The sequence below is a fragment of the Musca domestica genome, unplaced genomic scaffold (assembly GCF_030504385.1).
Source record: "Musca domestica strain aabys unplaced genomic scaffold, Musca_domestica.polishedcontigs.V.1.1 6, whole genome shotgun sequence".
Classification (NCBI taxonomy): Eukaryota; Metazoa; Arthropoda; class Insecta; order Diptera; family Muscidae; genus Musca; species Musca domestica.
Genome location: NW_026712363.1, coordinates 21,712,940 through 21,736,138, shown reverse-complemented (window position 1 = coordinate 21,736,138; position 23,199 = coordinate 21,712,940). Strand labels below are relative to the sequence as shown.

At 35.1% G+C, this 23,199-nt stretch overlaps 1 protein-coding gene across 1 annotated transcript in view; it reads left to right on the top strand.

Annotated features, from left to right (window-relative positions):
- The first annotated feature begins 3,783 nt into the window (after positions 1–3,783).
- The window catches only part of LOC101900285 (uncharacterized), a 510,960-nt gene continuing 491,544 nt past the window's right edge, over positions 3,784–23,199 (top strand). The window contains exon 1 of the mRNA XM_059129113.1: positions 3,784–4,003. The gene's annotated coding sequence lies outside the window, so the exon portion shown is untranslated. The remainder of the gene's footprint in view (positions 4,004–23,199) is intronic.

Below are 23,199 nucleotides of genomic sequence, written 5' to 3'. Positions count from 1 at the left end.
TGCCTACCGGCAAAATACACATGTGTTAAAAATTTTAGCCTTTTATCTTGGTTCAAGGTTCAGCAGAGAGACATCGCTTTCTATACCTTCACATACCCTCATAGTATTGTGGAGGGTATAAAAATGTCAATGATATTCCGATATTGAATGAAAAAGATATTCCCTGATTTTATTTATGTGGGGGTCACGTCATATTTTCCAATCCATTTTCCTGAATATTAGTATTAGTATCAAATAATTTAAGTCTCAAGGAATCATCAAACGAGTCGTTTCTGGTCCTTCATACAAAATATGGTTAAAAACTATTCTACAAAATTATTTGCCACAAAATACTACTATTGGGCCACTTCATCTCCCCTCCACCCTAATATATATTCTCGCTCTCGTTGTCAATTTTCGATTCTACGAAATGCCTAATGTTCTGCTGCTGTGACTGACTGCCTCTGCCACAGTCTGTATTATAAAGCATCTTTTGTATTGTAAAGACCTTCTTTATTTCGTTGTAATTGTGAGTTTGACACTTGCTTAAAGTATTTAATTTATGTATTAACAAACGATGACTGTCTATGGACTGAATATGTCCGAACATGTACAGACACACATGTGTATGTTTACATGTATGCCCAAAGGCAGATGTACGTATGTATGTAAGAATGAATATATGTATGTGGGTATGTGTATCCGCAATGTTTGCATTGATTTGAGTGCCTGGTATTTCAACATTAAATTAAGACGAACAGTCTATTGAAAACAACGTTATGTAGTTATGTAACGTCTACAGATTTTTTGCTTTATCATGAAAATTATTGCAAACTAAGGAAAATTTTAACCTTTTTTTTTTTTAGTATTTTTTACAACATACTCCTGAATTACTTAGTACTTACTATCTTATTTTAAGAAACAAATTACTAAACAATTTGGAAGGGTTCAATTAATATTTTCCCAAGTTAAAAACTGTTCATTAACTCAAAATTCTACTTAAAATTAGAAGCGAAAATATGAAGGGAACTGGATAAATATCGACGTAAATATGTACAGGGTGAGATTGAAAAATTGCAACCAATTTCAGACTGTTGTCAATTCTAAGCCACTAGTCCGACAGCTTTTAAAATTATTCCAGTGACATCTCATTATATTGTTTACAAGCGTACAAAAGCTTTTTGGTGAGAAGTTTCCACAAAAAAAGTTATTCGTGATAGAATTCAAGCGCGATACTATGATTTCTTTATATTTGGCTGGAAAACAACAACTGGCTATCGCAAGAGCACTCCAGCATTTAAGTGTGAATAAATCTTTTGTGTTCTTACCATCGCTAATTACCGTAGCTGGTAGCGCAGCCCGACGTCAAGAAAGTGGACGGAAGAAAACAGCAAAATCAGCAGAAAAGGTTCGAAAAGTTCGACACGGGTCGCAGTTGCCGAAAAATGGCTTGTGAGGTGAACATAACGCAATATTCCATTCGGCAAATATTGAAAAATTAGTTCAGGGGAAAAGCCATTATAAGTCCAATAGGTGCAAGAACTTACACCGCTACAGAAAGAAAATAGACTCAAAAGGGCTAACGAGTTGCTTCGCTTGGCCGATAGTGGTGAACTACCGAATTTGGTTCTCTCCGATGAGAAACCATTCGTTGTCCAGCAGTTTGTGAACAAACAAAATGATCGTGTTTACTTGCCAAAGAGGTCAGCTGAAAATGTGCACCTTCGGTTGGCCACCAGAGTTGGCCACTAGAACTCAAGCGCCGGCCATGGTGATGGTGTAGGCCGCCATAACACCCTATGGTCTCTCTCCGCTCGTAATAATCGACCGTGGCATCACGAATGGCCGAATATTATCGGGAAAATATTCTGGAGGGTGTATTAAAGCCTTGGACACGCAAACATTTTGGCCGTAGACCTTGGACATTCCAACAGGTCTCTGCTCCATCGCACTCAGCCACCTAAGAACGGTTACAAAATGAAGTTCCTCGCTTCATTTTCAGCACAAAATGGCCACCTAAATCTCCGGATACCAATCCGTTGGACTATTGTGTCTGAAGTATTTTGGAAAGCAAGGTTGGCACTAAAAAATAACAGTCTCGATCACCACATGCAAGCGCTTCGCCGGGAATGGGCCAAAATACCGCAGAGAAACATTTCATTGGCCGTTTGGAGGCCATAATTCGTGCCAAAGTTGACCAATTCGAACAAATCTAAACTTATTCTAAAATTTGATGCTATTTCCGAAATTTTTTGTGTTTATCAATAAAATTTAAAACAAAATGTAAACATTATGGCGCCCGTCCGTCTGTGGAAGTCACTCTAGCTTCCAAACGAAATGAAGCAAATTGGTGAAATTTTGCAGAAATATATGTTATATCCGCAGGTATTGAAAATGGGCCATGCAGATTCACGTTTTCGTATAGCCGCCATATAATTGTACCTCCCTATTTTTGGTATTTTTGTGATTTAAGCTACATCATTCACAGGAAATGTTTCAAATTTGATATTTGAAGTTCGTAATGGATTCGAAATTCTACGACAGAAAATTGTCCGTGCAGGTCCACGTCTTTGTCTAAACCCCATATAACGACACCTCCCGATACTCGGTATCTTGACGATTTTACCGACAATATTCACCGGAACTGTTTCATATTTGGTATTTGAAGTTCGCAGTGGATATTACAGCCTCTGACAGAAAATTGTCTGTGCATGTCCATGTCTTCGAATATCCCTCATATGCTGATACCTCCCTATATTTGATATTTTGATGATTTTATCGATATTAATAACCGAAATTGTTTCAAATTTGATATTTGAAGTTCGTAATGGATACCGCATCCTGTGACAGAAAATTGTCTGTGCCGGTCTACGCCTCCGTATAGCCCCCATATTTGATATTTTGATGATTTTATCGATATTAATAACCGGAATTGATTCAAATTTGGTATTTGAAGCTCGTAATGGATACTACAGCCTAAGACAGAAAATTGTCTGTGCATGTCTACGTCTTCGTATAGCCCCCATATAAAGGAACTTCCAGATATTCAGTATTTTTATGATTTAGCTTCATAACTCACCGATTTTTTTTCAAGTTTCGCAATTGAATATTATAATGGCTTATGACAAAATTTGCCTGTGCAGGTCCATGTCGTCGTATAGACCCTAACATAAAGGCTAGATTCGGAATTTTTTAAGATTTTAACAGAATTTTTAACGAATATTATTATTAATATTATTTGTTTAATTGCCAAATTCGTTCCAAATGATTGAGGGTATTCAAAGTTCGACCCTGCCGAACTTACAGCTTTTTACTTGTTAGATCTAAAATTATTATTTCGATGAGTTACAAAATGAATGACGAACTTAATATACCTTCCATGCTATTTATGATGGAGGGTATAATTGTAATTGTAAATTTGACACTTGCAGGTCTCGATAGATATAACAATAAAGCACAATATCAATTTCTTTCAATAAAATTCAATACAAGAAAATCTAAATCCATTCCAACTATTATTGGCATTTATCGAAATGACCATACGATGATTTATAAACTAATCTTTTATTACATTTCCTTCACTACAACATTACATACATATTCATAGCACTGTGCTCTTATTCCACACCATGATGGTGTTTCCATTCAAGTTGTTGCTGCTTCTGTTGCTGCTGTTGTATTCCCAAACGGTCTTGGGGCCAAATTCTTTGTACTCCAACAAAAGTTACAATAACAAACCGGCAAGCAAGTGTAGAAGAAAAAGTTTTAACATATTTTCTTTTGTTTCAGCTTTCTTCCGTGTGCCATGCCACGGTGTGGCGTATTCTACAAGAAATAAAAAATGAAAAAAAGAAGAACTTCTCTTGAAATCCTGATCCTTAAACAATTGCCTGTAACAACACTTAAATACATAACGGGTATAGACTGCCATACACGGTCGTATTCTCAAATGCAGGCACACCAGCGGACATACTCGAAATACCCATAAGAAAACAACAAGCAACAAGAGCAGCTTCATACGAAGGTAGGTAGAGTAAATGTGTGAATAAAAATATTGGCTGTGTGTGTGTGTGGGAGAGCGTGAGTGGTCGTTGTTCATGTTCTGCATGTGGGTGTGTGTTGGTGTATTCCACTTATTGCCAGCTAACTAAGTATTTTGAGTGTGTCTACGACAACATCAAAGATGTCAAACATTAGAACTCCTCTTTAAATGTTCGCCTTTGGATGCTGTCATAAGCTGTAAGCTTCATACGGTACTAACCGTAAAACAGCACACAGACAAACACATACTTCGTGGCATATTCACTTCTCTTCCCCTCCTTGTGCATGGAATTTCCCCATACATGTATGTACTTGGGTGTGTGCGTATTTGCCGCAACCTTAGTCCATTACACTCCGTTTGTTTTGCCGTTTTCCTTCTTTATTGCGGAAAATGGCATGTAATGGAGTTCATATAATGTGCAAATGATTTACAGCGGCGAAGAATTTTAGTGAGTCTTTTGACCATGTGTTTATCATACAAAAGCCATAACACCGTGAATACGCATTTCTGTTGGTGGCTGGTGAGCTGCTAATCACTCCCCACCAAAAGGGCCATTACCTGTCTATTCTCCCTTTTGGTCAGTGATTCGACCGAACAGCTTATCATCTGTTTGTCGGCATTTTCACGTAACATGCAAGCCAATTGTTGCCCCCTTCATACGTAAGGACTTGTTGTGTCTAAGCGTCTATTGATTATAAATCAGCCAGACAAGAGGTAGATGAGAAATGTTTGCGTCCAGTCCTAGAAAAGAGATTAATTTTTATTGGCTAGACATCGTATTTTATTCGTGTTGTTTATAAATAAATATATATTTACATTTTAAATGGCTCGAAATAAAAGAAAGTGCCGTATCATGCTTTTCAGCTAAAATATATTTTACAAGAGCCAAGCTGTGGTGGGGAAAGGTTCACCACAGGCAAGGTTAAAAAAGTTGTTTTATATTCTCAACCATATTGCTACAGAGGGTATATATGATACGGCCAAAACATGCCCCATGGATGTAACGGTTTTAGACCCTAGGTCCCTTTGGACCTAATCCGTTTCAAGACATTTGGGGTCAACCTAGAGGTGTCCGTCCGTCTATATGGCTGGGCGCACGATAACTCCCGAAGGGAACATTCGATTTGGTTCAAAATTGGTACATCGTAATATTACTGACAAATTTAAATCTTGTCGGCCTTTGGATCACATATAGAATCTTTTATGCAAAATACAGATCAAGCCAAGTAAGTTCACATGTTGGTATAGCCCGCATATAAGGGTATACTCCGATCTCAAATATTTTTTACATTTTAGCCATATTTTGAAAACTAATTTGAAAATTTTAATTTTTAATAAGAACAAATCATCATTGCTATTTGTCTTCTATAAAAAGCTAGGAGTAGCCGCTACGTTACTAGGTTATGTTGAATCAATTTTTGGTTTCAGATATTGAAGGGGGAACAACAACTCTAGTTTGGTAAAAACTCTTGTATTTTTTTAATTTTTTTTTCTAGAGGGAAAGTATAGATCCATATCTACTATAATTTTACCGATATTGACAATATTGGTATCATTTGAAAGCTAATGACCTATCCAACAAGTAAAACGTGATTTGAAACTTATCGGGAGCTACATCATAGGTCTATAGGGACGAAATAAGTTTTTGGACATTAGGAGTAGATTTGGTTTGCCCATCCATCTGCCTATTTATACGTACAATCAGGTGTCTGATAGATGTATCCTAGATACCCACGATGATAAAAACTAGTACCTTTTAGTACTTTTCGAACAATTATAGTACGCATTTGCAAAACCACCGCCATATCTTAAAACCACATACCAACAAAGACTTCAATATGAAAATTCCAGCCTGCCACAACAACTTAATACCAAATTTATTACCATTTAGTACTTCTCGTAGAAATGAAGAACGCATTTCCAAACTGCCCCCAAATCTCAAACACAGTTAATCTAAATATCAAATTTCAGAATTGTATCTCTATCCCTTCATTTAATATCAAATATGGTACCATTCAGTACCATTCAGTACTTTTCGTACGTTTATAGTACATATTTCCGAAATCATCTACGCAATTTCAAAAACACCTTCATATTTCATCCTCAACTATAGATGTCACTATTGGTAGCTGAGGTTGAGGGTTAGAGGAATTAGAGGATTTCAGATCTCTTTCTTCTACCAATACCAAATTAAGTGCCATTTAGTACTTTTCATACAGTTATGGTACACATTTCCAAAACCACCATCAAATCTCATACCTCAGATACCAAAAATGTTCTTAATATCAAATTTCAGAATTTTCCCTCTATCCCTTCAACCCAGAGCAAATTTAGTATCATTTAGTAATTTTCGTAAAAATATAGTACATATTTCCGAAATTACTTCGAAATGTCCAGGCTACACATGAACAGCGATCCTTATATAAAATTCCAGATTTCAAGGTCCATCTGTTCACTCAATTCCAAATTGTACTAAATATAGTATTATTTTGATACCAACAGGGACTTCAATATCAAATTTGAGAGTTCCAGCCCTATCCCTTCATCCCACACCAAATTTAGTACCATTTAGTACTTTTCGTATAAATATAGGACGTATTACAAAACCACCGCCACATCTCAAGCACAAATAACACTCGTAATCTTAAAATCAAATTTCAGAATTTATCTCCATCCCTTCACCCAATACTAAATTTAGTAATATTTGGTACTTTTTGTGCAATTATAATACACATTTCCGAAACCAACTCAATATTTCATCCTCGGCTAAGAACAGTGATTTTAATATCAAATTTCAGATCTGTTCCTTCACCTAACAGCAAATTCCTATTTATTACTTTTCGTACAATTATAGTACACATTTTCGAAATCACCTCCATATATCCAAGCTATACATGAACAGCGACCCTTACACCAAATTTCAGATTTCAAAAACTACCTACTCACCCAATAGCAAATTGTACCAAATATGGTACAGAGACACTAAATTTAGTACCATTTAGTATAAATATAGGACGTATTACAAAACCACCGCCACATCTCAAGCACAGATACAACTAGTAACCTAATATATAAAATTTCAGATTTTTATCTCCATCCCAATACCAAATTTAGTTCTATTTGGTACTTTTTGTACTTTTTGTACATTTTCTAACAAACCAAAAAAAAAACTCATGTTAACCTCAGCTACCAGCAGTGAGCTTAATATCAAATTTCAGGGTTTTAGATCTATTGCTTCAATCAAAACCAAATTTAGTACTTTCGTACAATTATAGTTTACATTTTCGAAAACTTTTCTATGTGTTCATGAACAGCGATCCTAATACTAAATTTCAGATTTCTAGAACTTTCTATTCGCTCAATATCAAATTGCACCAAGCATTAAGTAGTTTTCGTACAATTATAATACACAGTTCCAAATCCACCTTCACATGTCAAAGTTACGCGTGAACAGCGACCCTAATACAGAATTTTAGACTATACGCACTATCTGCTTTCCCAATACCAGGTTTAGTACCATTTAGCAATTTCGTGCACTTATAGTATACATATCCAAAACCAGCTCTTTATCAAAACCTACCACGAAAAAGCACCCCAATACAATATTTTAAAATTCCAGGTTCATACGTGCACTCTAAACCAATTCGTTCCAAAATTAGTACCATTTAGAACTTTTCGTGCACTTGTAGTACACATTTTCAAAACGACCTTCATGTATCAAACTTGCTTTCAAACCTAAATTCTCACACCAAATTATAGCTCTACCCATTCACAAAATACCCAATTGTACTATTTTAGAATTTAAGAACTATATGTTCACCCTATACCAAATTGTACCCAATATAGTACTATTTAGATATCAACACCAAATTAAGTTTAGCAGTAAGTTCGGCAAAGATGAACTTTGAATACCCTCCACCATTTGGAACGATTTAGAAAATTTTCAAAAAAAAAAAAAAAAAAAAGTTTATTAAAAATTCTCTTAAAATCTTAAAAATACCGAATATTGTAAGGTGCCGATGTATTGGGGAATATACGATATTGTGGACCTTTACAGACAAATCTAGGTCTGGAGGTAAAGTACTCACAATTAACTTCTTGTGTGGAATTTCAGACAATTCCATTGAGATATATGATTAAAATCATCAAAAACCCGAATATCGGGGGTACCGTTATATGAGGGCTAAACGATATCGTTGACCTATATAGACAATTCTCTTCCAAGACTCACAATGAACTCCTCGCATGGAATTTCAGACAATTCTATTGAAAAATGTGGCTGAAATCATCAAAATACCGAAAATCGGGGGGTACTGTTATATGGGGGATATACGATATCGTGGACCTATATAGACAACTCTCTACCGAGTTATAAAGTACCCACTAGGGATTCCTTGTGTGAAATTTCAGACAATTCCATTAAATAATATGGCTAACATCTTCAAAATACTGAATATCGGGGGGTACCGTTTTATGGGGGCTATACGATATCGTGGACCGATATAGCCTATCTTCGAACTTGAAAACCTGTGAAAAATTTTAGCTTCCTATCATAATTCGACTGTAGCGTAATTACAACAGACGGACAGGTCTAAATCGTCTTAGAATTTTACGCTGATCAAGAATATATATACTTTGTCGGATCTAAAATGATTATTTCGATGAGTTACAAACGGAATGACGAACTTAATATACCCTCCATACTATGTATGTTGGAGGGTATAAAAAGCACAATATTTCAAAATTCATTTACCATTTAGTGCAGTTCGCGCACTTAGTACATATTTCAGATAGTTCAAATTTCAAATCTGTTCACGTAATACCAAATGGTACCTGTTAAAACATACATAAATATTTTTTTATTGTTCTATAAACATACTTTAGATTTAATTACCAAAAGCAAACAATAAATACAAAATCAAACACACCTACATATTTATAAGTTTTAAAACTGCTTATACAGCATTATTATATCACATATTTGGACTATTTTATTGTTACAGTTAATTTTCTTTATTTTAGTTCATTGGCCATTGGTTCATTCACTTTTGCAATGTTTTTAAGTTTCTTTAACACATTTATTTATTTTGCTTACATAGCATTTAATGTCTACTAGTAACCGACCTACATTACAATTAATTTATATCAGCATTTATCAATAGCATTTTTTAATTAATTATGTTAAGAAATTATGTATATAAAGACAGCCAGAAATAAAGAAAATTCAGTCGTCTTTTGTAGTGACTAAACTAAGAGTTTTAATTACTATCTAGGCGGCTTCCTTCAAGTTCATGTGCTTGGAAGGAAATTAATTTGGATACTAAGTGTCAGTTCAAATTTATGTGTTTGGATTGAATCGCACTAGATCCTACTATCATAACAGTACCATTTTAGAAATTTTCGTAACCTTAAAGTAATATTTGCCAAAAACCGTTTTGTACATCTATTCTTCATTCCATCAGTGACTCTTATTCTAAATTCTAGACACACATAGTCCACCATATTTTCTGGAAGAACATGGATAACGGTCACATGTTTTCTTTGCTTAACTCCCGTAAGACCTAAGTTTAGAAATGTTGGTTATCAGGCAATAAGTAATACAAAATATACCTTATAAAATTCACTTGCGGACTTATGTCCTTAGGTCACAGGATACGGCTAAATTGTTTCTATAATGATTTTATATGTCCTAGATGAAGTCAAAATCATTTGTATCGATTATGCTCTCATTATTGCTCATATGTTGCAGATAACGTTTTAATATATTTTATAGTATGTTATAAGGATTAAACACTTTGGAATACATACTTTCGAACGTAGTGGAAATCATTATAATCTCTACACTTCCTTAACAAATTTTTCCCGCTCCTTTCCTCGTCACTGAGAATGTGACACCATTTGCAGCTCTTGTTAATCTTAATAGGTCACAGTCATGTAAATAATCACAGGATGTGACTGTGGGTATCATTTCCCTCCAAGAAATTCTGTCTCTCTCGCTCTCTCGAGACTATGGTTCGAAGCACTCTCCCTGTGCCATTGTTTGCATAGAAGAGTTCAAATTAAATTTCAATTAGATTATTTAAATCAATGACAAAGAGTTAAGCATATCTGGAATATAAATTATCCCAACATTAACTGATAAGAATGTGGTGACATAAATCTACATGTGGTCTGGTGCTATGAATGTGTGTGTGCGTGTGTTTATGTGATGCATGCACAAATGAATACAAATACCTGTTTATACATCTGTAAATACTGGTGAAAACAAACAAACAAACATAGAATCATTATAGGAACAAAGCTGAGAAAGTTGGTATGTGTGTTTTTGTAATAGATTGGTAGGAAATATACGTGTAGGCATATGTGTTGATGTTGGTAGGGGAAGCTTTAAGCAGTGGTGTTAACCTAATACAGCATTGTCTGTAAGGTGGGAATGGATTTTATGGTAATTGGGGGAAATTATTTATAATGTTGTTTGGCTTATTAAATGGACGAAAATTAATGAAATTGTGAAGTAAAACATAACCATTGAGAAAATGGGATTAATAATGAATCTTGACTCAGAATGCTAATCTATTTGAAATAACTGACTGACTGATTGAGAATCAACGAATAGGGCTGAAGCTAGAATCTTGAAATGATGCTAGATGGTCAGTCTTGGTGCGGAGGCATGTGATAAGACTGAGTTTTTGGAAATTCACACTAAAGGGGTACGAAAAGTACTGAAATATATTAACGAGTAAAAAAACATTAAGTTCGGCCAGGCCAAACTTTAAATACCCTCCACCTTAGGGTAAAGGAAACATTAGAGCCCATTATGACCCACATATACCAACTTTTAGAAAAATTCATGGTAAAATGTGCCAAAAAGCATCAAAATACCAAACATCTGGAGGTACCGTTATGTTTGGGCTATACCAAAACGTGGACCTATAGATACAGTGTTTCGCCAAAGGAGCTAGAACCCATTATGACCAGCAACTACCAATTTTCAGACCTACAAATAGCAATTTTTAGACAAATCAATGAAAAAATGTGCAAAAACCATCAAAATACCGAATATCGGGAGCTACCGTCATATGAGGGCTATACCAAATCGTGGACCTTTACATACAATGTTTCGCCACACGAACTAGGGCCCATTATGACCTACAAATAGCAATTTTTAGACAAATCAATGAAAAAATGTGCAAAAACCATCAAAATACCGAATATCGGGAGGTACCGTCATATGAGGGCTATACCAAATCGTGGACCTTTACATACAATGTTTCGCCACACGAACTAGGGCCCATTATGACCTACAAATAGCAATTTTTAGACAAATCAATGAAAAAATGTGCAAAAACCATCAAAATACCGAATATCGGGAGGTACCGTCATATGAGGGCTATACCAAATCCTGGACCCCTGCATACAATGTTTCGCACCGGATCTGGAACCCATTTTGACCAACAAATACCAATTTTTAGACAAAGCCGTGAAAAAATTTGGCAAAAATAATCAAAATACCGAATATCGGGAGGTACGTTTATATGGGCTATACCAAAGCGTCGACCTATACATGCAATGTCTCGCCACACGAACTGGGATCCGTTATGACCTGCAAACACAAATTTTCAGAGAAATCCGTGAAAAAATGTGGCATAAATCATCTAAATACCGAATATCGGGAGTTACCGTTATATGGAGACTATATCAAAACGTGGACCGATATAACTCATTTTCAATACCTATCATCCTAGACACAATACAAATTGCTCTACTAAATTTTGGCGCTCTACGTCAAGTAATGTGGGCTGTATCGTGATTTCAACAGACAGACAGACGGACAGACAGACGAATATTTAAGGATGTTACAAACAGAATGACAAAGTTAATATATTCTCCTTTCCAAGGTGGAGGGTATAAAAATTACTTTGTATTGGACAAACGCAATGAGCTAGAATTTTGGAATAAGAGTCACTGATGGAGTGCAGGTTAGATGTTCCACAGGTTTTTTTTTTGGAATTTCGAACTTTATGGTTACGAAAAGTTCTAAAAAGGTACTAAACTTCTAAAATTGTACCATTTGGTATTATGTTAAAGGATAAAGCAAATAACTTGAAATGTTGGTAGGAGAATCAAGGTTTGGAAGTAAATATGAGATACGAAAGTGGGGTTGGAAATGTGTACTAAGTGGGCAAACTGTAAAATGGTACAAAATTGGGAACAGGTTGGGTTAGGGTGAACCGAGGAAGCTGGAATTTTGTATTGGGGTCCCTGTTGGTGGTAGGTTTGTGATAAAGAGGTGATCTTGGAAATGTGTACCAAAATTGTTCGATTAAATAGTACTATATTTGCTAAAAATTGGTATTGGGTGAACAGATGGTGCTTGTAGTTTGAAATTTGGTAGAAGGTTCATGTGTGAAGTAGACTTATGGGGGTGACTTCGGAAATGTGTGCAATAATTCTACGAAAAGTACTAAATGGTACTAGTTTTGTTATTGGGTGAAGGGATAGAGATAATATTTTGAAATTTGATATTTAGATCACAGATGTTCTCTGAGGTTGAGATTAGGGGTGGTTTTGGATCGCATCTTAAATTTGTACAAAACGTACTAATTGGTACTAATTTTGGAGTGCTGAGATCCTCAAATTGTGGTCAAATTGTAGGCTCTGTACTCATCTCAAATTGTAGGCTCTGTAGTCATCTTGAATTGAAATATGGAGGAGGTTTTGGAAATGTGTACCATAAGTGCACGAATAGCACTATATTTGGTGCAATTTGATATTGAGTGAATAGATAGTGCTTGAAATCTAAAATTTAGTATTAGCGTCGCGGTTCATGGATGTGATTTGAAATGTGTACTATAATTGTACCAAAAGTACTAAATAGTACTAAGTTTGTTATTGGGTGAAGGGGTAGAGCTAAACTTCTTAAATTTGATATTTAGGTTACTGACGGTGTCTAAGGTTGAGATTTGAAGGTGAATGCGTCCTATAGTTGTACGAAAAGTACTAAATGGTATTACATTTGGTATTTGGAGGTGGGAAATATCGAGATCACCGTTGGTACCTTTAATTGAAATTTAGAGGAGCGTTTGGAATGTGTCCTATATTTGTACGAAAAGTACTAAATGTTACTAAATTTAGTATTGGGTGAATGTATACAGCTGGAATCCTGAAATTTTATATCGAGGTATCCGTTGTTATCTGAGATGGAGATATGGAGGTAGTTTTGGAGATGTGTACAATAATTGTAAGAAAAGTACTAAATAAAACTCAATTTGCTACTGGGTGAAGGAATTGAGCTGAAATTTGATATGTTGCTGTCTACGGTTGAGGGGAAATTGAAGGGCTAATTTGATATTGAAGTTTCTGTAATAATCTGGTGGTGGTTTTGCAAATGTGTTCTATAATTGTTCGAAAAGTACTATATGGTATTAATTTTGGATCTCAGAGGAGTTTGTTTTGGATATGAGTACTAATTGTTTCCAAATTTGGTATTGAGTGAAGCAATAGATCTGAAGTTATGGAATTTGATATTGAGGTCACAATTGGTTTCTAGGCTCTACATATGAAAACGTTAAAATAGTCTAAGAAAGAAAAATTGAATGTGGGTCTCTTTTGCAATGGTTTTACTAATATCCTCCCCGGTAAACTTCGAATTGAAAAGTTTTTGGTGACTTTTTAATGTGAAAGGTAACATTTTGCTATTAATCCTTCGAAAAAGGAAAAAATTGAAATAATATATAAAACCTTGAAGATCTGAAAATTTTGTGCGACGTATGAATTTTTGATTGAAAAATTTTTTCAAACTGAACAAGTTGTGCATTTTGAGTACAAAGAAGATCTAACACTAAATGTAGAACGAACCTAACATAATAGGATAGACTTTTCGCTGACGAAATAGCGGGCACTTGCTAGTCATACTATAAAATTGTAAAGCAATTATTCTTTTCTCTCTACAAATACATCCTCCCTTCTCTCATATAAAAACATGGCAACTACCCACGATCATAATCATTGATAAAACCAAACAAATATGTATGTGGCGTCTGATTGCTGCTAATTAATTGACAAGAACTGTAGACAGACACGGAAGCCACACATAGCACATCGGTCGACCAAATAGCTGCAGGTGGCATTGCCAGAGGTTAAAAATGCCAGAAAAACAAAATTTTATATATCAACGGAGGGAAGAGTGGGACGTTGGATGTAAATTAATGGCACACACACACACACAACCATTTAGACAGAGATAAAACCACAATTAAATTTTAGTGTTATATTATGCGGCCTGCACACACATACACACACCCACCGACATATCTATGTTCTCAGCAAGTACGAGACAAAAACAAATGTTTTGTTATATGGGTTTACATACCGATTCCCTTTTATCATGAAAATACTTAGAGGGAGGTTTGATGAGTCGTAAAAAAAGAGGTGGAGCAGAGTGATGACTTAAAGTTGGGAATGAATGATTTTGAAGGAAATGTGGCATAACCTGGTGGTAAATGTGGTTACTGGTGGCTAAGACGTACAGGAGTCTTGAAGCAGAGCAACATGTTAATATTTTCGTGCATAAATTGTAGGAAGGGGATTATTTTTGTAGCTTCTACTACTAGAACTATAAGAAAAATGACACGCCAGTGCCATGTGTGAAACATTGCCCTTCGTCGATTTAAAGAAGAAAAGTCGCCTCATCGAAGTATATTGCTAAAGCACTTTAACATTTTATATATCCCGAAAATAAACCTATAAAGGTGAGAGTATATAACAACCTTTTTTTGACTGGCTTAAATCATCTTCTGGCAACTGGCTTCTTCGTAAAAGAACAAAGGAGCTTCGTGTTGATTAGTTCAATTTCAGCCCATAATTTATATCTGTATTCTTTTATGTACTCTAAACTTAGTATTATATAAGATTTATATATTCCTGATGAGGGTAGAAGATAATACTACTTGACACTCATCTATTCTATTCACTATCAGCCTAACGCTAATACTGGTCGACAAAGATGGATAACATTGAGCTTATAACAATATTTTTATCTCTAAATTGCATTGCATTTGAAATCGGATAGTTATGTCCGTGGCTCTCCGATATAAATTTGAAGAAGAATTTTGAAATGAAATAGAAATTCGAAAGAAATAGAAATTAAAAATATTCCTGACTTTTCAGACAACGTAAGGGTGCAAACTCTATCAAAACCAATGCCCCCTAGTAAAACTGCTGTAACATTTATCAGAAAGGACAAAGTCGGTGTAGGCCGACTTTATGATACCCTACACCACTCTGAATAAATAGTAGAGCTGTATATATTAAATTAACGCTTTTATGGGGAATTTATGAGAATATATATGGAGATATATAGGGTAGCTCTATCAGAATCTGAACCGATCTCTATAAAATTTAGCAGAGGTATTTCTATGCTGTATCTGATATCGTTGTTTTGGAGAGTATTTTACGGATGTGAGGGATGAAACATATATATGAGACCTATAGCTACATCTTAACCGATTTTTACCAGATTTCATACACTTTCTTCCAAGCTAAATTCGTTAGTATGTGTGTTAGTATCTGAACCGATTTTCACCAAATTTCATACAATTGTTTCTAGGTTCAATTTGGTTATAAATGCCAATTATTCCCAATTTCAATAGGGTTCGTCCTTGGGCCATGCAAACAATTTGTGCTAAATATTATCTCTATCGGATAATAAATTCGACCTGTACTTTGTTTACAAAAATAAATGGACAGACAGGCGGAAGGAGGGACATGCATAAATCGACTCAGAATGTGATGCTTGCAGATCATCAAAAGAAACTATGGGTCTAACTCTCTTCCTTCTCTGTGTTACAAAGAAATGCACAAAGACATAATACCCTGACCGCAGTGTGGTGTAGGGTATAAATACTCTTATCTTTCAGTGTGGAAGGGGGAAACATCCAGAGCCTTCTGCTTTGAGCCATTTTAATTTTCTTTTATTTCCTGGTAAGTTGGGTCTCTTGATTATTATCATGTATGGTTTAGGGTAAATTAAGTTTGTAACTCATCGACATAGTCATATAAAATCCTGGACTCTGAAGCTACAGGGCAGTTTGCAGATGCATGGACCATCATCCTAGTACAAAGACCCATGGATCATCATCCTAGGACGACTAAAGTGGTGATCGGAAAAGAAGAGATATACAACAAAGTCAAACGCTATAACTTTTACATTTGTTTTTAATTTTATTGATACTGAATGATATTAGGTATCAAATAAATTATGGAGATCAAAAATGCCTGTCTCAAATTTTATCGAGATCAGATTAGATTAGGACATAGCTCTCATATATAACTTTATCCGATTTCAGGTTTTTTGTGCACCAAATGGACGGAATTTTGGCAATTTCGATGAATTTATCACTGAAATAGAGGATCTATATCTCCCATATATGTTTAATCCGATTTGACAGGTTTTGAGTCCCTTAAATGCGCAATATGTACTCTACAAAAATGATTTTTGGTACCAGACATAAGATACAGCTCAGAAACAAGTATTTCAAATTTTATATATTTTCCCTTTATATGTTTATTGTGCAACAAATGGCTAATATCAGCCCAAATGGAGTGAATTTTGGCACTTTCGGCGGATTACAGCCTAGAAGCAAGTACTTCAAATTTCGATCAATATCGGTTCCGATATAGCTATAGCTCCCATATATATGTTTCATCCGATTTGGTGATTAAGTCCCTCACATGCGTAATATGCACACCACAACAAAGATATCGGACATCAGATGCAGCTTGGAAATGCATCTGTCAAATTTTATTGAGAACGGTTCAGAATTTTATGTAGCTTCGATTTATATATTCATGAGTTATTACGGTTATCGTTCACCACACATACAGAGTGAGATAGAAAAACTGCAACAAAGTTAAACGCCATAATTCTTACATTTTTTTAAATTTTATTAAATGAAAGCAAAAAATGAATGTATCATCCAAATTTAGAATAAATTTATATTTGTTCGAATTGGTCACCTTTGGCACGAATTAAGGCCTTAAAACGGCCAACAAAACCGTCAAATGCTGCCCGAATGTTGCTATGCGGTAATTTGGCACATTCCTGGCGAAGCGCTTGCTTAGTTGATAGACACTTTGGTATTTTTTTGTGCCAACCTTGTTTTCCAAAATTGGTATCCGAAGATTTTGGTGCGATGGCGCTGAGTCCTGTTGGAATGTTTAAGGTCTGCGGCCAAAATGTTTGCGGGCCCATGGCCTTAATGCACCCTCCAGAATATTTTCGCGATAATAATCAGGATTTATTCCGATGCCATGACCGATTAATGCGAGCGGAGAGCGATAATCGGCTGTTATGGTGGCCCACACCATCACCACGGCCGGCGCTTGAGTTCTGGTGGCCAACCGAAGGTGCACATTTTCAGCTGACGAGCCAATTTTCGGCCACTGCGACGAGGGTTTCGATCAAGTCGCTTCTTTACTTTTCGAACCATTTCTGCTGATGTTGCTGTCTTCTTCTGTCCACTTCCTTGACGTCGGGCTACGCTACCAGTATCACGGTAACGAGCTATGGTACGAGGCACAAAAGATTTATTCACATTTAAATGCTGGAATAATCACGAATAACTTTTTTTCTGGAAAATTCTCACCAAAATGCTTTCGTACGCTTATAAATACTATAATGAGCTGTCACTGGAATAATTCTAACAGATGTCGGACGAGTGACTTAGAAATGACAGCAGTCTGAATTTGGTTGCAGTTTTTTTATATCACCCTGTATATGGGAGCTATATCTAAATCGGTTCCGATATTGACAAAATTTGAAATACTTATTTCTGAGCTGTATCTGATATCTAGTACCAAAGATTATTGTTGTGGAGTGCATATCTGAACCGAGCTAACCAATGTACGTTCTTCCAAACTGAATTCGGTGGGATGTTCCAAAATTTGGGTCATTTGGACTTATATTGGCCATTTAGTGCACAATTTACCCGCAATCGGTTGAAGATATATGGGAGCTATATCTAAAACTGGTTCGATTATCACCATTTTTAATTGTTCGTCCTTTGACCAAACAAATATTGTTTGGAAAATTTCATCTCAGTCTTATAATAAATGCGACATGCATTTTGTTCATAAGACTACATGGATGGTCGGACTGACATACATAAATCGACCCAGAAAGTGATTCTATGAAGATCCGCAAATGTAACTATGGGGTTTTCTCGCGTTCTCATTCAAGTTACAAATGAATGCACAAAGACACATTACTTTACTTAGGGTATAAATATTCTGACCATTTTTTGAAAAAAAAAACCAGTAAAGAAAGTCTTAAAGTCGGGCGGCGCCGACTTTATGATACCCTACACCACTTTGCTAATTAAGTAGAGCTCCACATAACAATTAAAAGTTTCTATGGGAGAATTCAATCATACACGCTATGATTATAATTATAATTTAAAGTTCAAAGGACTAAATTCGGAATTGTATTGCCCATTTGGTGCACAATTAACTTGAAATCGGATAAAGATATATATGGGAGTTATATCCAAATCTGAACCGATCTCGATAAACTTTGGCAACGATATTTCTGAGCTGTATTTGATATATTTCCCTGAATATCGTTGTTACAGAGTGCATATTACGGTTGTGGGTACCAAATATAACAAATCGGATGAATAATATATATGGAAGCTATAACTATATCTGAACCGATCTGAACCAAATTTGACATACTAGCTACTAGACTCAATTCGGTCGTAAGTGCCAAATTCCATCCCATTTGGACAAATATTAGACGTTTGGTGCACAATAAAAGGTAAATCGGACGATGTTATATATGGGAGCTATATCCAAATCTGAACCGATCTCGATAAAATTTAGCAAATGTATTTCTGAGCTGTATTTGATATATTTCCCCGAATATTGTTGTTGCATAGTGCATATTACGGTGGCGGTGGACAAAAATAACAAATCGGATGAACAATATATATGGGAGCTATAGCTATATCTGAACCGATTTCGATCAAATTTGGCATACATATTTTCAGGCCTAATATGGGTGTATGTGCAAAATTCCATACAATTCGGGCTGATATTACACGTTTGGTGCACAATAAAAGTCAAATCGGACGAAGATATATATGGGAGCTATATCCAAATTTTGACCGATTATCTCCAATTTCAATAGGGTTCGTCCTTAAGCCAAACAAAAGACCTTTGCAAAATTTCATCTGGATCGGGAAATAAATGCGACCTGTACTTTGTTTACAAAAATACATGGACAGACGGACAGACGGACGGACGGACGGACGGACGGACGGACGGACAGACGGACGGACGGACATGCATAAATCGACTCAGAATGTGATTCTATGCAGATCATCAAAAGGAACTATGGGTCTATCTCGTTTCCTTCTGCCTGTTACAAACAAATGCACAAAGACATAATACCCTGACCACCTTGTGGTGTAGGGTATAAAAATACCAAAAAGACCCCTTTGGTGACTCGCTTGAGGGTTGTAATTTTCAATCTGTATGTCAGAAAGTTTATTATCATTGTTGAATGATGCGGGAGGCACTATATGCCTAAAATGTACGGATTTTAGTCCGAAGGTTTCAAAAAATGCAAAGATGTAAATGTAAAAGAGGGGTGGAATTGTCCCCTCTAGTTAGGTTACCTTGTGATGTAAACTTTTAAAAGTGCCATTGCATTTGTCTTCTATTTTTATCTTTACTTTTATAATCTTACTTATTCTTCCTAAATTAATGAAGTATAGTCCGAAGGATAAAAAAATGGAACTAGCAGGTGTTTATTTTTTAACCTATTCTACTTTTAATATTGTTGAAGCATTTTTCTTGCATCTTGTTTACACCTATAGAACTCCAGATTGTACTAATTTTTGTAGCTGTTCATAATAAAATATTATTGTATCATATACAAATATTATCAATCTTTTTCCATGCTTCCCAATAATGACAACAACAATAATACCTAATCCTTTGATAGGCAGCGGCATCTGTTTACGCGTAAGTCAGAGCAGACATGAAATCAAATAAAGGATTCGTAAGGCATTATTAAAGCGTATTAAAAAGGTATTCCGTGTAAACCCCTGGCACGCACACAATCAACACGATAATGTGTAAAGTTACAAATGTCAGCAAAAGGATTTGAAAGGATGCTCCAACATTTTTGCACGCACACAAATATACACATCCAACAATGGCAACACACAAATCAGCAGGTTTTTTCTTCCTAAAGCTCCAAACAAGAGGAAATTTACAAGGCATATTCCAAAAAAGAGTACACATCAGAAATAAATTGAGAGGGAGTAAGCGAGTGACATAGTGTGTATGAGAGAGCACAAAAACTAGAACAATTGAAAAGTATTTAATCCTGTCACAAATGTCAAAAATATGTTACATTCACCAGAAATCATATGTTTGTTTTAGAGATTCCTATGCATAGAGAAGCAGCGACAATAACAAAATCGCAAAAAGTTTAATAAGAGAGAGAGAGCACAACAATTTCAAGAGAGAGAAAAAAAATGTGAGAAATCCCTGTTCTATTTATAAATGAGATGACTCTCAGAGATTTAATTTCGTTTAATTTCGTTGAGTGCTAAATTTGCCTCGAGTACCCCCAGAGTGTGCTTTCCCCAAAACACGTGCAGTCTGGCGAGCAAACAAAAACAAATGACAACAGAGAATTACATTTAATTGTGTCAAATTAGAGGAACAAATGTAGCGAGCGAGCGAATGAGTGAATGTGATAAACAAAGGAAATTCAGAAATTGTATACAGATGGGCAGGGATGCCATAGACAGAAATTAGACCAAAAAATGGAATAAATTAATGAAAAAATCACTGATGGTTCACATGAAAAAATATTTGAGGAAATAACAAGTAATAAAACGTTATTGCCGATTTTTTTATGCTCCTCACCATTGGGGAATACAATATTTATAAATATATCCCATTACATTCAATTAGTATTTAAAAGTCATTTTTTGATTTCTAAAAATCACAAATACCAAAAGGACATTTAAAATCTTTTCAAAATACACAATGTTGGACGGTATAGTCATATGAGGGCTGAATCGTAACATGAACCTTTGTTAAATATTTTGTATTACTATGTTCGATATCCATCAGAAATTTGCATGAAGCGCAGGATAGATTTACCAAAAGGTTTTTGAAAATGCAAACTTTAAGGTTAAGAACAGTTCAAAAATTTTACTAAACTTCTAAAATTGTACCATTTGTATTATGTGTAAAAAACATGAAATTTGGTATGATGATCCAAGTTGTTGAGTAGGTTTGATAAGCGCACGAATAGTACTAAATAGTACCATAATTTGGTACAATTCAGTATTGAGTGAACAGAAAGTGATTGTAGTTTAAAATTTTGGATTAGGGTCGCTATTTATGAGTAGCCTGTAGTGGTTTTGGAAATGTGTACTATAATTGTACGAAAAGTACTAACTAGTATTAAATTTCCCACTGTATAAAGGGATAGAGCTAAAATTCAGAAATTTGATATTTATGTTACTAATGGCCTCCGAGTTTGAGATTTTTATTTGATTTTGATAATCAGGTAACTGTTGGTTTCCATATAGAGTCGTTGAAATAGTTTTGTGAGCAATATCTATAAGATCATTTTAATACCGTATATTGGGAGTTATCGTTATACAGGGGCTATTCGATAACGTGGATCTGCATACACAATTTTTTTCACAGGCTATAGTACCCATTACGAACTTTAAATACGAAATTCTAAGCAATTCCGGTCAAAAATATTGCTAAACCCATACAAATACCGAATATCGGGAGGTACTGTTGTGTGGGGGATACGATATCGTGGACCTGTATGAACAATTCTCTTTCAGGGGGGTAAAATACTCAAAAAGAACTCCTTGGGTGGATTTTCATAATATTTTCCAAATATTTGGCTACAATCATAAAAATACCGAATATCGGTTTGTACCGCTATATGGGGGGTATACGATATCGTTGACCAATAAAATCACTATAGAAACAATTCATAACTCGAATCGATATTTGACTTAGAAATAAAATAGTAAGAATTATAAGCCAATATAATTTGAATTGCAATGGAAAAAATCTGAATATGAAATAAACATATTTGGATTTTAAATGGATCACATTAAAAACGAATTACTTTTAAATTATAAGAGAATTCCCAAATTATGCATAAGGGAAATAGTGTCATGGTGAATATTGAGCAGGTTTAGAAGTAACGCCGCATTTACACTAAAAAAGTCCAGATGAATAAACAAAGCCAAGTTTCAAAATAATGATCATCGCCCCGTGCCTCTGTGTCCATAATTGTTATTGGGAATTTTAAGCCATCCGCCCGTCTGCCAATCTAGTTATTGTATATGATAAATCTCGGAGGTAGCATGTGATGTGGTCTAGACTTGGCATATCATTATATTTTTGTCGAATTTATATCGAGTTCGAAGATTGGTAACATCTGTACATCCATCCCACAGATGTTAAAATTTTGGAAAATATGGCGATAAATACCACTCTCTTCCACATATTTTAAAATATTCGGGTTAAGTTTCCTTGGAATCCTTGTATTTTATTTATATAGATTTTTTTTATTAAATTCAAATTATTAAACTCAAGAGTTGGTTATGCTTTAAAAAATTTATAAAACTCCCTCTAAACATGATTGTAACAAGTCAAAATATTCTACAAAAGTCATACGTTATGTGAGTTGATGCAAAATTCATTTTTTATTTTAGATGGATCCGGGTTGGATCCGGATCTACTAAACCAATATGAACAATATACATATCAGGTAATGGAAACACCAATCCAACAAGTTGTGTTATCTAAAATGGTTCGCGAGTTTTGAAAACGATTTTTTATAAAAACCCCAAAAATTGGATGATGTTTTAGGTAGCTGGGCAGATAATAACACACGTTACACCTTTTTGAAAAATTATAGTAAAATTCGTCGACTACCAAGATATAACCTTAATCGATTTTTTGGGTATTAAAAAAACCGGTCCACAAACCATCATGCGTCCACTTGATGGATAATATTTTCATTAACTTAAATTATACCTATATTGTCTAAATACTTTCTCGAAACCAGGTTACGAATACAAACCTCTGGAAATGGGAATTCAAAAAATCTGAACAAAACC